Source organism: Tamandua tetradactyla, chromosome 12, assembly GCF_023851605.1.
Source record: "Tamandua tetradactyla isolate mTamTet1 chromosome 12, mTamTet1.pri, whole genome shotgun sequence".
NCBI lineage: Eukaryota > Metazoa > Chordata > Mammalia > Pilosa > Myrmecophagidae > Tamandua > Tamandua tetradactyla.
The window spans coordinates 65736190-65750148 of record NC_135338.1 but is presented as its reverse complement, the minus strand read 5'-3'; the positions used below and the strand labels follow the sequence as shown (position 1 = coordinate 65750148).

The window sequence follows — 13959 nt, the reverse complement described above, 5'->3', positions numbered from 1 at the left end:
CATATACTTCCTATCGGATTAGAAGCTTCTTGCAGGTATCATGGACCTTGAATTGGGCTGTTCCCTCCATCCTCTCTGTTACGCCTTAACTAAAAAGGTGGTATCTATTTAAAGCTTAAGAATAACCTCTAGTATAACCTCTCGACTCTGTTTGGAATCTCTTAGCCATTGACACTTTATTTTTTCTCATTTCTCTCTTCCCCCTTTTGGTTGAGAAGGTTTTCTCAATCCCTTTATGCTGAGTCCCAGCTCATTCTAAGATTTCTGTCCACGTTACCAGGAAGGTCCACACCCCTGCGAGTCATGTCCCACATAGACGAGGGAGGGCAGTGAGTTTGCTTGTTGTGTTGGATGGAGAGAGAGGCCACATCTGAGCAACAAAAGAGGTTCTCTTGTGGGTGACTCTTAGGCCTAACTTTAAGTAGGCTTCACCTATCCTTTGTGGGGTTAAGTTTCATATGAACAAACCCTAAGATTGGGGGCTCAGCCTATTGCTTTGGTTGTCCCCACTGCTTGTGAGAATATCAAGAATTCATCTTGGGGAAGTTGAATTTTCCCCCTTTCTCACCATTCCCCAAAGGGGACTTTACAAATACTTTTTTATCCACTGTTCAAATCATGCTGGACAAACCAATGAAATCTCATGTCCTACTCAAGGTTCCATGTACTTATGGTGTTCAGTTAAGCTGTCTACATAAGTTATATTAGGAAACGCACTAGTCAAAATATAAATTTTGTACCAAATAAACATTTTTTGCTTTAATCTCATACATAAGTTAAAATTTTAAAATATTAATTACTATCAATTTTCAACACCCTGCAGTAATGACATTCCTATGTTCTTCCTCATGCAAAAACATTTTTTTAAATTTGTACGTTTAGTCACTATCATTATACACTCTAGGCATTCCTAGATTATACCATCTCAGTCTTTATTGTCTATCTTTCTGATTTCATTTGTGTCTCCAGTGCTCCTCCCTCTATCATTCTCACATTCAGCTTCATTCAGTGTTTTAACATAATTATATTACAGTTAGGTAGTATTGTGCTGTCCGTTTCTGAGTTTTTACAATCAGTCCTGTTGCACAATTTGTATCCCTTCAGCTTCAGTTACCCAATATCTTACCCTGTTTCTATCTTCCTGATGGTCTCTGTTACCAGTGAAATTCTCCAAGTTTATTCACTAATGTCAGTTCATATCAGTGAGATCATATGTATCTGTCCTTTGTTTCTGGCTAATCTCACTCAGCATAATGTCCTTAAGGTCCATCCATGTTGTTACACACTTCATAGCTTTCTTCTGTCTTACAGCTGCATAATATTCCATCGTATGTATATACCACAGTTTGTTTAGCCACTTGTCTGTTGTTGGACATTTTGGCTGTTTCCATCTCTTTGCAATTGTAAATAATGCTGCTATTAACATTGGTGTGCAAATATCCATTTGTGTCCTTGCCCTCATGTCCTCCGAATAGATACCTAACAATGGTATTGCCGGGTATGGCAATTCTATATTTAGCTTCCTGAGGAACCACCAAACTGCCTTCCACAGTGGTTGTACCATTTGACATTCCCACCAACAGTGAATAAGTGTGCCTCTTTATCCACATCCTCTTCTGCACTTGTCGCTTTCTCTTTTATTGCTAATGGCCATTCTGGTGGGTGTGAGATGATATCTCATTGTGGTTTTGATTTGCATTTCCCTAATAGCCAGGGAAGTTGAGCATCTTTTCATGTGCCTTTTGGCCATTTGTATTTCCTCTTCTGAGAAGTGTCTGTTCAAGTCTTTTCCCATTTTGTAATTGAGTTGGCTGTCTTTTTGTTGTTGAGTTGAACAATGTCTTTATATATTCTAGATACCAGACCTTTATCTGATATATTGTTTTCAGATATTGTCTCCCATTGTGTACGCTATCTTTTTACTTCTTGACGAAGTTCTTTGATGCACAAAAGTGTTTAATTTTGAGGAGTTCCCATGTATTTATTTCTTCCTTCAGTGCTTGTGCTTTAGTTAAGTTTATTCCTAAATATTTTATTCTTTTAGTTGCAGTTGTTAAGTGGAATTCTTTTTTTGATTTCCCCCTCAGATTGTTCATTACTAGTATATAGAAACACTACAGATTTTTGAGTGTTGATCTTGTAACCTCCCACCCTGCTCTAGTAGTTTTGCTGTGGATTTTCAGGGTTTTTGACATATGGTATCATATCATCTGCAAACAGTGAGAGTTTTACTTCTTCCTTTCCAATTTTGATGCCTTGTAGTTCTTTTTCTTGTCTAATTGCTCTGAATAACAGTGGTGATAGTGGACATCCTTGTCTTGTTCCTGATCTTAGGGGTAAAGTTTTCAATTGAGGATGATGTTAGCTGTGGGCTTTTCATATATTCCCTTTATTATGTTGAGGAAGTTCCCTTCTATTCCTACCCTTTGAAGTGTTTTCAACGAGAAAGGATGCTGAATTTTGTCAGATGCCTTTTCTGCATCAATCGAGATGATCATGTGGTTTTTCTCTGCATCAATTGAGATGATCATGTGATTTTTCTGCTTTGATTTGTTGATATGGTGTATTACATTAATTGATTTTCTTATGTTGAACCATCCTTGCATACCTGGGATGAATCCTACTTGGTCATGGTGTATAATTTTTTTAATGTGGTGCTGAATTTGATTTGAAAGAATTTTGTTGAGGATTTTTGCATCTATATTCATTATAGAGATTGGCCTGTAGTTTTCTTTTCTTGTAATATCTTTGTCTGGCTTTGGTATGAGGGTGATGTTGGCTTCGTAGAATGAGTTAGGTAGCTTTCCCTTGTCTTTGATTTTTTTGAAAAGTTTGAGCAGGATTGGTACTAAGTCTTACCAGAATGTTTGGTAGAATTCACATGTGAAGCCATTTAGCCTTGGACTTTTCTTTTTGGGGAGCTTTTAATAACTGATTCAGTTTCTTTACTTGTGATTGGTTTGTTGAGGTCATCTATTTCTTCTCGAGTCAATGTTGGTTGTTCATGCCATTCTAGGAAGTTGTCCATTTCATCTACATTGTCAGATTTATTAGCATAAAGTTGTTTTTAATATCCTCTCATTACTTCCTTTATTTCTATGGGGTCAGTGGTTATGTCTCCTCTTCCATTTCTGATTTTATTTATTTACGTCCTCTCTCTTCTTACTATTGTCAACCTTGCTAAGGGTCCATCAATCTTATTGATTTTCTCATAGAGCCAACTTCTGGTTTTGTTGATTTTCTCAATTGTTTTCATGTTCTCAATTTCATTTATTTCTGCTCTAATCTTCATTGTTTCTTTCCTTTTGCTTGCTTTGGGGTTTATTTGCTGTTCTTTCTCTAGTTCTTCCAAGTGGACAGTTAATTCCTCAATTTTTGCTCTTTCTTCTTTTTTAATATAGGCATTTAGGGCAATAAATTTCCCTCTTAGCACTGCTTTTGCTGCATCCCATGAATTTTGATATGTTGTGTTTTCATTTTCATTTGCCTCAAGATATTTACTGTTTTCTCTTGTAATTTGTTTGTTGACCCACTGGTTGTTTAAGAGTGTGATATTGAGCCTCCATATATTTGTGAATTTTCTGGCACTCTGCCTATTATTGATTTCCAGCTTCATTCCTTTATGATCTGAGAAAGTGTTTTGTATGATTTCAATCTTCTTAAATTTATTGAGACTTGCTTTGTGACCCAGCATATGGTCTGTCTTTGAGAGTGATCCATGAGCACTTGAGAAAAGGGTGTATCCTGCTGTTGTGGGGTGTAATGTTGTATAAATGCCTGTTAAGTCTAACTCATTTATTGTATTATTCAAATTCTCTGTTTCTTTATAGATCCTCTGTCTAGATGTTCTGTCCATTGATGAGTAAGTATGGAATCGAAGTCTCCAGCTATTATGGTAGATGTGTCTATTTCTCTTTTCAGCGTTTGCCTCATGCATTTTGGAGCATTCTGGCTCAGTGCATAAATATTTATGATTATTATGTCTGCTTGTTGAATTGTTCCTTTTATTAGTTGATAGTGTCCTTCTTTGTCTCTTTTAACTGTTTTACATTTGAAGTCAAATTTGTTGGATATTAGTATAGCTATTCCTGCTCTTTTCTTATTGTTATTTGCATGGAATATCTTTTCTCAATCTTTCACTTTCAACCTATGTTTATCCTTGGGTCTAAGATGCATTTCCTGTAGACAGCATATAGATGGGTCCTGATTTTTAATCTGTTCTGCCAGTCTCTTCTTTTGGTTGGGGAGTTTAGTCCATTAACATTTAGTGTCATTACTGTGTTGGGCAGTACTTTCTTCTACCATTTTGCCTTTTGGATTTTATATGTCATATCTCATTTTTCTTTTTTTTACCTTTACTGATTGCCTTCATTTCTATACTCTTTTCCACACCTCTCTCTTCTGTCTTCTCTGTTTCTAGTTGTCCCTTTAGTATTTCTTGCAGAGCTGGTCTCTTGGCCACAAATTCTCTCAGTGAATTTTTGTCTGCAAATGTTTTAATTTCCCCCTCATTTTTGAAGGACAGTTTTGCTGGATATAGAATTCTTGGTTGGCAGTTTTTCTCATTTAGTATCTTAAATATATCAACCCACTGTCTTATCGCCTCCATGGTTTCTGCTGAGAAATCTATGCATAGTCTTATTGGGCTTTCCTCATATGTGATGGATGTAATGGATTGCTTTTCTCTTTCAAGAGTCTTTCAAGATTCTCTCTTTCTCTTTGACCTCTGAGATTGTGATTAGTAAGTGTCTCGGAGTACATCTATTTGGATCTGTTTTCTTTGGGGTATGTTGCACTTCTTGGATCTGTAATTTTATGTCTTTCATAAGAGTTGGGAAATTTTCAGTGATAATTTCCTCCATTACTTTTTCTTCTCCTTTTCCCTTCTCCTTCTGGGACACCCACAACATGTATATTCGTGTGCTTCATGTTGTCATTGAGTTCCCTGACCTCCTGTTCATGTTTTTCCGTTCTTTTCCCTATATTTTCTTTTGCTTGTTGGATTTCAGATGTCCCACTCTCCAGTTCACTAATCTTATCTTCTGCCTCTTGAAATCTGACATTGTAAGTTTCCATTGTTTTCTTCATCTCTTCTACTGTGCCCTTCATTCTCATAAGTTCTGTGGTTTGTTTCTTCAGACTTTTGATTTTTTCTTTTTGTTCATTTCTTGCCTTGTTTATATCCTCCCTCAATTCATTGATTTGATTTTTGATGAGGTTTTCCATGTCTGTTCGAACATTCTGAATTAATTGTTTCAACTCCTGTATCTCATTTGAACTGTAGATTTGTTCCATTGACTGGGCCATTTCTTCAATATTGCTAGTGTGATTTGTTATTTTTTGCTGGTGTCTGGGAATTTAATTACCTTAATTAGTTTATTCTGGAGATTGTTTTCACTTTTTTTTTCAGTAGGATTTTCTTGTTGGATGACTTTTTTGTCGTCTGTTCTTTGACATTCAGTTCAGCTTATTCTAGTCCTCTAGCTTAGGTTTTGTTTAATAGATCAGAATTTCTCAGTTTTGTTTGTTTGTTTGTTTGTTTCTTGTCCTGCCTGTATGGTGCCTTTCCCCCACCCCTTAGGAGGGTTTACTTAGGTATTATAGGTATTATGATAGGTATTTTACAGGTATTATATAGGTTTTCCCAGACCAAACTGGTCTCCTTTCAGGAGGAAAGTGTCATCTATGTCATTTTCCCCTGAGGGTGAGATCCAGCAGATTAAAAGGTTTTCCTGCATAGTCTCTGGATTCTGCATTTTTCCTACCCTGCCCAGTATGTGGCGCTTTTCTGCCTGCAGGTCTCACCAGCATAAGTGATGTGGTACCTTTAACTTCCGCTGTCTCTCCCTCCTAGGGACATGGTGGAGATAGAGGAGAGGTTGTAGGCTGCTTTTAATGCCTTCAAATCACCAAGCCCTGGGATCTGAATTCCTTGAGGGAGGGATTCCACCTGAGTTGGGTCCCACCCCTCTCCTGGGGAAGGCACAGTCTCCAGATGTGCTCTCAAACAAGCCTGTTTCTGCCTTTGCCTGGGGCCGTGGAGCCCAAGAAGCCTTGCAGCTGTATCCAAAGAGTAATCAATTCATAGAAACACAGCCACAAAAGAGAAAAAGAAAAATCCTTTTCAGAGCAGGGCCCCGTTCCTGAGCTTTGCCAATCAAGAGCCTAAGTTGGTATATTGCGCTGTATATCTCCAGGTCCTGTGTGCCCCCTCCTTTCCTGCAGGGCCCAGACCTTTTCAGATACAAAAAAAACCTGTTGTTTTTTCTTTTTTCTTTTCATGTAAGCCCTGTCCCCTCTGCGCTGGGGCAAAACCCAGCAACCTCTGCTTTTACTCAAGGTTCAGCTCAGGTGGGGGCCTATTTTTAGTAGTCAGAATTTGTTAATTAATTCCACAATTGGCATTTGGTTGGGCTCAGCCCCTGCTGCTAGTCAAGTCTCTTTCCTTTCCCCTCTGGGAAGCAGACTGTGGGGAGGGGCACCGGCCGCCATGGCTTAGGGAACTCACGGTTCTGGGGGGCTCGCAGCCTGTCCAGCTGGTCCAGACTGGGGTACTCTGTGTGTCTGATCACTGATGTGGCCCCAACAGTTGTTCTGTACTGTTTCTGGCTATTTATTAGCTGCACTGGAGGACGAACTAAATCCCATACCTTGCTAAGCCGCCATCTTGGCTCCTCTCCTCTGCCTAATGTTTATTAGTGAAGGGTCTTTGGCCAGCCCAGAACTAAACCACCCCAAGTCCAAAATTATCTTGATAATGAAGACTGGCTCTAACCAAAATGGGCCTGTTTGATGTGTACAGTAGCTTAGACTTCAACCTACAAGTCACTTATACCAATTCTGCCATTTTTTTTACATACATTCTCTGACTAAGCATGTAATCAATCTATGCATGCTGAATAATTAGATCACCTCTAACTACATCATCTGGGGCCACTGTGTTCATTATCCTAAACCCTGCCTATCTTTTTCTCTAATAAAATTATTAGAATTACTGTAGTTTGGGGATACAGATTTTGGGCCGCTAGGCCATCTGCTCTGCTATTACACACCTAGTAATAATCTCTTTCTCTCTCTCTGAAACCCCTGTGTCTCAGGATTTGGTTATTAAGCATATCAGACTAGAGAATCCACAGCCTTTATCAGGTAACAATTTTGGTCAGTGGATTAGTTTTGTGTAGGAAGTGCTTAGTGGTGTGTTGGATGAGAGTGCATGGATTTACCATACCTCTGTTTTATTCCCGAATTACCCCACCAGAGAAAAAATGGAATGTAATGTAAATGTAATGATGGTCTGTAAACCACATTGGCTATAGGAGATAGTAGACCTGGAAGATTGGAACCTCTGCTCCTCAGTTACCTCCTTTGTAACTTGATGGGGATGAAAGATGATCTTAGATGTTCCTTCTGGTTCTAATACCCTATAACACCATGGCATACTTTTATTTCTCTTGATTACAGCCAATACAAAGACCTGTTTCATCCATTTATGAATTATTTAGTTCAGAGGTTGGCAAACTATTTTCTGTGAAGAGTCAGATAGTAAATATTTTAAGCTTTGTGCCACTTACTGTCTTTGTTGTAATTCTATTTTTCTTATTGTTTACAACCCTTTTAAAATGTAAAAACATTCTTAGCCCAAGGGCTAGACTAAAAATAGGCAATGGGCCTATTTGTATACTCTTAATTTTATTGATTGACTGCTTATAACTGAACTTAAGATTTCTGGAATTTAGAAACCAAAACAAGCTTGGTGATGGTGTTTTCCCATTGGTCTGGGAATTTTTCATTGGTTACTCATAGATTATAATTCCTAAGGGTCAGGGAACTAATTACTCTCTATGGAGAACTCTCTAGTCTCTTTTGTGCAATCATGATAATTTCGTGTTTCAGATTATGTCTTCCATTTCTAAGTGTCTTGAAAACTTGATGTTTGAGATTATTTTGCTCATTTTTACTAGTTGTGTCCTGAATAACACATTGTTCTAACACTTTTTAATGATTATTGGTATAAATTATATACTTTATTGTAAACTGTGAACAGTTTTATACTTTTTGGATATAATATAATGAGTCTTAAGGTCAAATTTGAGAGAGCAACATATTATATTATTATAACTAACATAAGTAGTGATTGAATCTTGGTTTAAGTTCATTTATGGATTAGACTCTCCTATATGTTCTCTCCAGGATGCATCCCCTGCAATAGAGTAGGTACTTCATATTTTTCTATCATAAAAAGGTACTGCTCAACCAGTTCCATCTCCTATCCCATGTTACTGACACAACTTTTCAACAAGAAAAAAGTTAAAATGGGCATAACCCAAATATCCCTAAAGATTGGGAGAAGGATCAAAAGAGAAGTAAGAGTTATAACAGAGCAGTTATACTCATTTAACAAAACTCATTAAAAAAAAACTCATTTAACAAATGAGTATGACTGCTGAATCATTATATTGGTATTTCTTTTTAGTCTCCAGTGTTTTAGAACAGCTAGAAGGAAACACCTGAAATTGCAGAACTGTAATCCATACCAAACCTTGAAATCTGTTCTATAACTGCTTGTTAAAATGTACTTTGAAATTTATTACTTTTTTGTATATATGTTATATTTCACAATAAAAACTGTTTAAAAAAGTAAAACAAGGAAGGAGGATTAAAACAAATGTTACTGTTTTTATTTAACGTTTAACACTTGTTACCTATTTTTTGTTAAAATAGACATTTTTCTTATGTATTTTTCAGACATACAGAAAATAGAAAAAAAAAAGTCAGAACAATGAACAGCCAGCAATGTACATACCAGTTAGAACAGTTAACTAACATTTTGCCATAAATACTTCATAGATGCCCATATACATCTACATTTTTTTAATATTCTTATTGAGAAATATCCACACACATATAGTCTGACCATATTGTATTATCAGTGTCTCTCAATATCATTACATAGTTGTATATTCTTCACCAGTTTTGAAATTTGCATCACTCCAGAAAAAGAAATAAAAAGAAAAAAAGAACCCATACATCCCAAACCCCTTCCCCTTTCCTCTCATTGACCCACAGTATTTCAGTCTACCCAATTTTGTGTGTGTGTGTGGTTTAATGTATTTTAATTGCAAACTTACAGGAACAACATAGAAGACAGACAACATTAAAAACATGTCCTTGTTGGGGTGCACGAGTAGTTCAATGGTAGAATTCTCACGTGCCATGCACATTCAATTCCTGGCCCATGTACTTCCCCAGAAACAAAAGAAACAAGCAAAACAAACAAAAATTCAACAAATGGTGCTACAATAATGGGATACTTATATGGAAAAATAATCAAATGTGACCCCACCATACAGCATACAAAAAATAAAAATTAAAAAAAAAGACGTACTTGCACGTAGGACAACTTAGTTAGAAAAGTATAGTGAATGGATGGAATCTGGTATATAATAAAAATGCCACAAACACCTTTAGTTGCTATCAATAAGAAATTTACTCGTTTTTAAAATATCCAAATGCTGGCATTATCCAGAAAAATTTTACTGATTTATTTATGATTGTTATAAATTGGAACTTGTTCACTGAAACATTTTGACTTACATTAATGCTTTATGTCCCTGAATTTATATTAAAACTTTATGCACAAATGAAAATGGAAAAACTGCCAAGACCCGATTTTTGTCCCCTAGTTTTCCATTCATGATCATATACGTAGGTACCTTTCTTTCTTTCTTTTTTTTTTTTCATGGGCAGGCACCGGGAATTGAACCTGGGTCTCTGACATGGCAGTCAAGAATTCTGCCACTGAGTCACTGTTCTAGTTTGCTAGCTGTCAGAATGCAATATACCAGAAATGGAATGGCTTTTAAAAAGGGGAATTTAATAAGTTGCTAATTTACAGTTCTAAGGCCAAGAAAATGTCTCAATTAAAACAAGTCTATAGAAATGTCTAATCTAAGGCATCCAGAGAAAGATTTCTTGGTTCAAGAAGGCTGATGAAGTTCAGGGTCTCTCACTCTTAAGTAAGAAGGCACACGGAGAATACAGTCAGGGTTTCTCCCTCATCTGGAAGAGCACATGGCAGACATGTTATCTGCTAGCTTTTTCTCCTGGCTTCCTGGTTCATGAAGCTCCCCGGGAGGCATTTTCCTTCTTCGTCTCCAAAGGTTGCTGGCTGGTGAACTCTGTGTCGTGGTGTTGCAGCATTCTTTGCTCCCTATGAATCTCTCATTCTCTGTAATGTTTCCTCTTTTATAAGACTTCCGAAACTAATCAAGACCCACCCAAATGGGTGGAGACATGTCTCCCCTAATCCAATTTAAACAATGACTCTTGATTAGGTTACATCTCCAGGGAGATGATCTAATTACATACAGTATTGAATGGGGATTATTCTGCCTCTATGAAATGGGATTTTGAATAATACATGGCTTTTCTAGGGTACATACATCCTTTCAAAACAGCACAGTCACCATCACACACCCTATGTAGTTACCTTTTGACCCCATAGGGGAAAAAAAAATCTAACATTCAGAACTACCAATAACCGGAAGAGAAAAAATATTTTGAGAATGAAATGTTTCCCATCAAAGTGGATTCTTAAGCACATTCTCCATGTATGTGGCATGCTAGCTGGATGTCTTTTGGCATAATTGTTATACGTCTGGCATCGATAGCACTACAAGTTGGTGTCTTCAAAAAGGCCAACCAGATAGGCCTCAGTTGCCTCCTGCAAAGCACCAATAGCTGCGCTCTGGAAGCACAGATCTGTTTTGAAGTCCTGAGCAATTTCTCACACCAGAGGCTGGAAGGAATTTTGTGAATAAAATGGTCAGTGGATTTTTGGTAATGTCTAATTTCATGGAGTGCCATAGTGTGAGGCCTGTAATGATGAGGTTTCTTCACTCCTCCAGTTGAGGGCACACTCCTGTGAGTGGCTTTTGTAGCCAGTTGCTTCCTGGGTGTTTTACCACTGGTCAATTTGTGGACAGTCTGCTTTGCATGAGCCATGGTATAGAGACCTCCATGCTTTGGCTGGAGCTCGGCAAGCTAGAGGTGGCCCTGACTTTGGAGAGTGATGACTGCACGGTGGCGGCTGCAAACATAACTGCAGTCTACCCAATTTTTACCCTTTACCTCCCCCTATTATTTTATTTATTTATTTTATCCTTTTTTTTTTTTAAACTCATCTGTCCATACTCCAGATAAAAGGAGCATCAGACACAAGGTTTTCACAATCACACTAGTCACATTGTAAAAGCTATGTAGTTATACAGTTGTCTTCAAGAATCAGGGCTACTGGAACACAGCTCAACAGTTTGAGGTACTTCCCTCTAGTCCCTCCAATATATCATAAACTAAAAAAGATAGCTATATAATGAATAAGAGTAGATATTCCAGTATAACGTCTTAACTGTGATTGAAATCTCTCAGCCACTCAGACTTTATTTTTTCTCATTTTTCACTTCCCCTTTTTGGTCAAGAAGCCTTTTTCATTCCCATGCTGGGTCCTGGCTCATCCCTGGGAGTCAGGTCCCATGTTGCCAGGGAGATTTACACCCCTGGGAGTCATGTCCCATGTAGGGGGGAGGTGGTGAGTTCACCTGTCAAGTTGGCTTACAGAGAGAGGCCACATCTGAGCAACAAAAGAGGTTCTCTGGGGGGTGTCTCTAGCATAATTATCAGTAGGCTTAGCTTCTCCTTTGTAGGAATAAGCTTCATAAGGGCGAGCCCCAAGATTGAGGGCTCAGCCTATTGAATTGGTTCTCCCCACTGCTTGTGAGAATATCAGGAATTCCCCAGATGGTGAAGTTGAATATTTCTTCCTTTCTTCCTAGTTTCCCAAGGGAGTTTGCAAATGCTTTTTTATTCTCTGCCCAAGGATATATCATGGTATCAAAGTAACCTGGACAAACCAACAAGATCTCACACCCTATTCAAGCTTCCATGTAATTATAATGTTCAACTAAACTGACCATACAAGTTAAGTTAGGAAATGCACTACCCAAAATATAAATTTTGTACCAAATAAACATCTCTCCCTTTGATCTCTCACAGAGGTTGAAATTCGAAAATATGTGACATATTATCTTTTACCCTGTGGGATAGTTAGGTTCAAGTGTCAACTTGGCCAGGTGAAGGTGCCTAGGTCTATTACTATGGACATGAGCCAATGGCATGTGAACCATATCTGTTGCTAATTAAACGTGCAGTTGGCTAGGAGGTGTGCCTTCTGCAATGAATGATATTTGATTTAATTGGCTGGAAGCTTAAATGAGAGGCTCAATGTAGCACAGCCCAAGCAGCTCAGCATGCCTCATCTCAGCACTCTCAGCTCAGCCCAGGCCTTTGGAGATGCAGAAAGGAATCACCCCAGGGAAAGTTGTTGGAACCCAGACGCCTGGAGAGAAGGCCAGCAGAGATCACCCTGTGCCTTTCCACGTAAGAAAGAATCTCAGTTGAAAGTTAGCTGCCTTTCCTCTGAAGAACTGTATGTTTTTAACTAAATAAACCCCCTTTTATTAAAAGCCAATCCATCTCTGGTGTGTCACATTCTGGCAGCTTTGGTAGACTAAAACACTCTGTATTCTGATTTACCTTAGTCCTATCCAGATCAGCTTCATTAATAACTCTAGATGAAATCTGATCACTTTTTCAGCTGTTTTAACAGTTGCTGAATGATGTCCCCAGTATTGTGAACTGCCATGCTCACTGCTGAAGTAATTACTGTATTATGTCCTTCCTTATTGATTATATCTTGTTGGTTTATACGTCTGGTATTTCTATTTGATTAATTCAACACATCATTCTCTTCTTTTTCTTGAATGCCCTAATTGTCTCATTTGTCTCTTCCTGTGTGTCATTTATAGTTTCCACAGTTTTTTAGTTTTACACACTTAAGTCATTTTTGCAGTTGTAAAAACTTTAATCCTTCAGTTAAAAAAATACTTAAAAAATTCTAAGTGAATAATAGCTATCAATGCTTATAATCCTTATACATTCACATGTAGTAAATTCAAAATACCTGCTACATACTCAATATTAAATATTGTAGAAAGTTTATTTTCAGAAAGATTAGCTAAACAAGTAATCATTAATGCGAACAGTGTTGATACATAGTCATGACCTACCTGTCATTTGCCATTATAAAAATTACAAATAAACAGATGTGGTTCTCAGGTGATTGCTGATGCTTGTACAGTCATTTGATACCTTGATCATTTAAAGGGCATGCCTAGCTGAATCTTGGGAAAACACACCCAAGTGCAGAGGCATCCCTCTGCCAGTTACAATGCTATTTGCTTCTGAAGACATGCAATAAATATTGATTGAATACATTAATAAAACCTCAAACTAATTCTAAGTTTCAAGCACTAATTCTATGTAAAGTACTATTCAATAAAAATAATAGTCACTGGTTTGGAGTGTTTTGAAAGTACAGAACATATTGAAATTTTAAAATTACCAATAATCTTTATGTAAAGTTTCATTAACATATTATGTATTTTCTATGCAAACATATTATGTAATTCAGACTAGTCAAGATATGAGCATTTTCCTATGTCTTTAAACATTTTTTATTTTGCTTAAAAAATCAGCTTTAGTAAGATGTAATTTATGTGCGGTAAAATACACTCATTTTAAATGTACAATTTGAGTTTTGACGACTGTATATACCCTGTAACTACCACCACAATCAAGATTAGCACATTTGCAACACCCCTATTAGTTTCTTCTAAACCCCTTTGAAGTCAATTCTTCCACACATCCCATGCCCCTTTCAATGACTGATAAGCTTTCTGTCTGTTCTAGAATTGCATGTAAATGGATTGATACACGAGAAATAATAAAGGAGAAAAATGATCAACAGATGCAGAAAACACATCTGACAAATTCTAAAAACTTTTTGCTGAGTAGTAGTACTACCTTGTACGGGTATACCAATATTTGCTTATCACTTCATCT

The 13959-nt window shown here is 37.3% G+C and overlaps 1 protein-coding gene and 1 pseudogene across 18 annotated transcripts in view; one reads left to right on the top strand and one right to left on the bottom strand.

Moving 5' to 3' along the window:
• The window catches only part of PEAK1 (pseudopodium enriched atypical kinase 1), a 363497-nt gene that overhangs the window by 46735 nt on the left and 302803 nt on the right, over window positions 1-13959 (top strand). The window lies entirely within an intron of this gene.
• On the bottom strand, window positions 10594-11004 carry LOC143652256 (histone H3.3C-like; annotated as a pseudogene).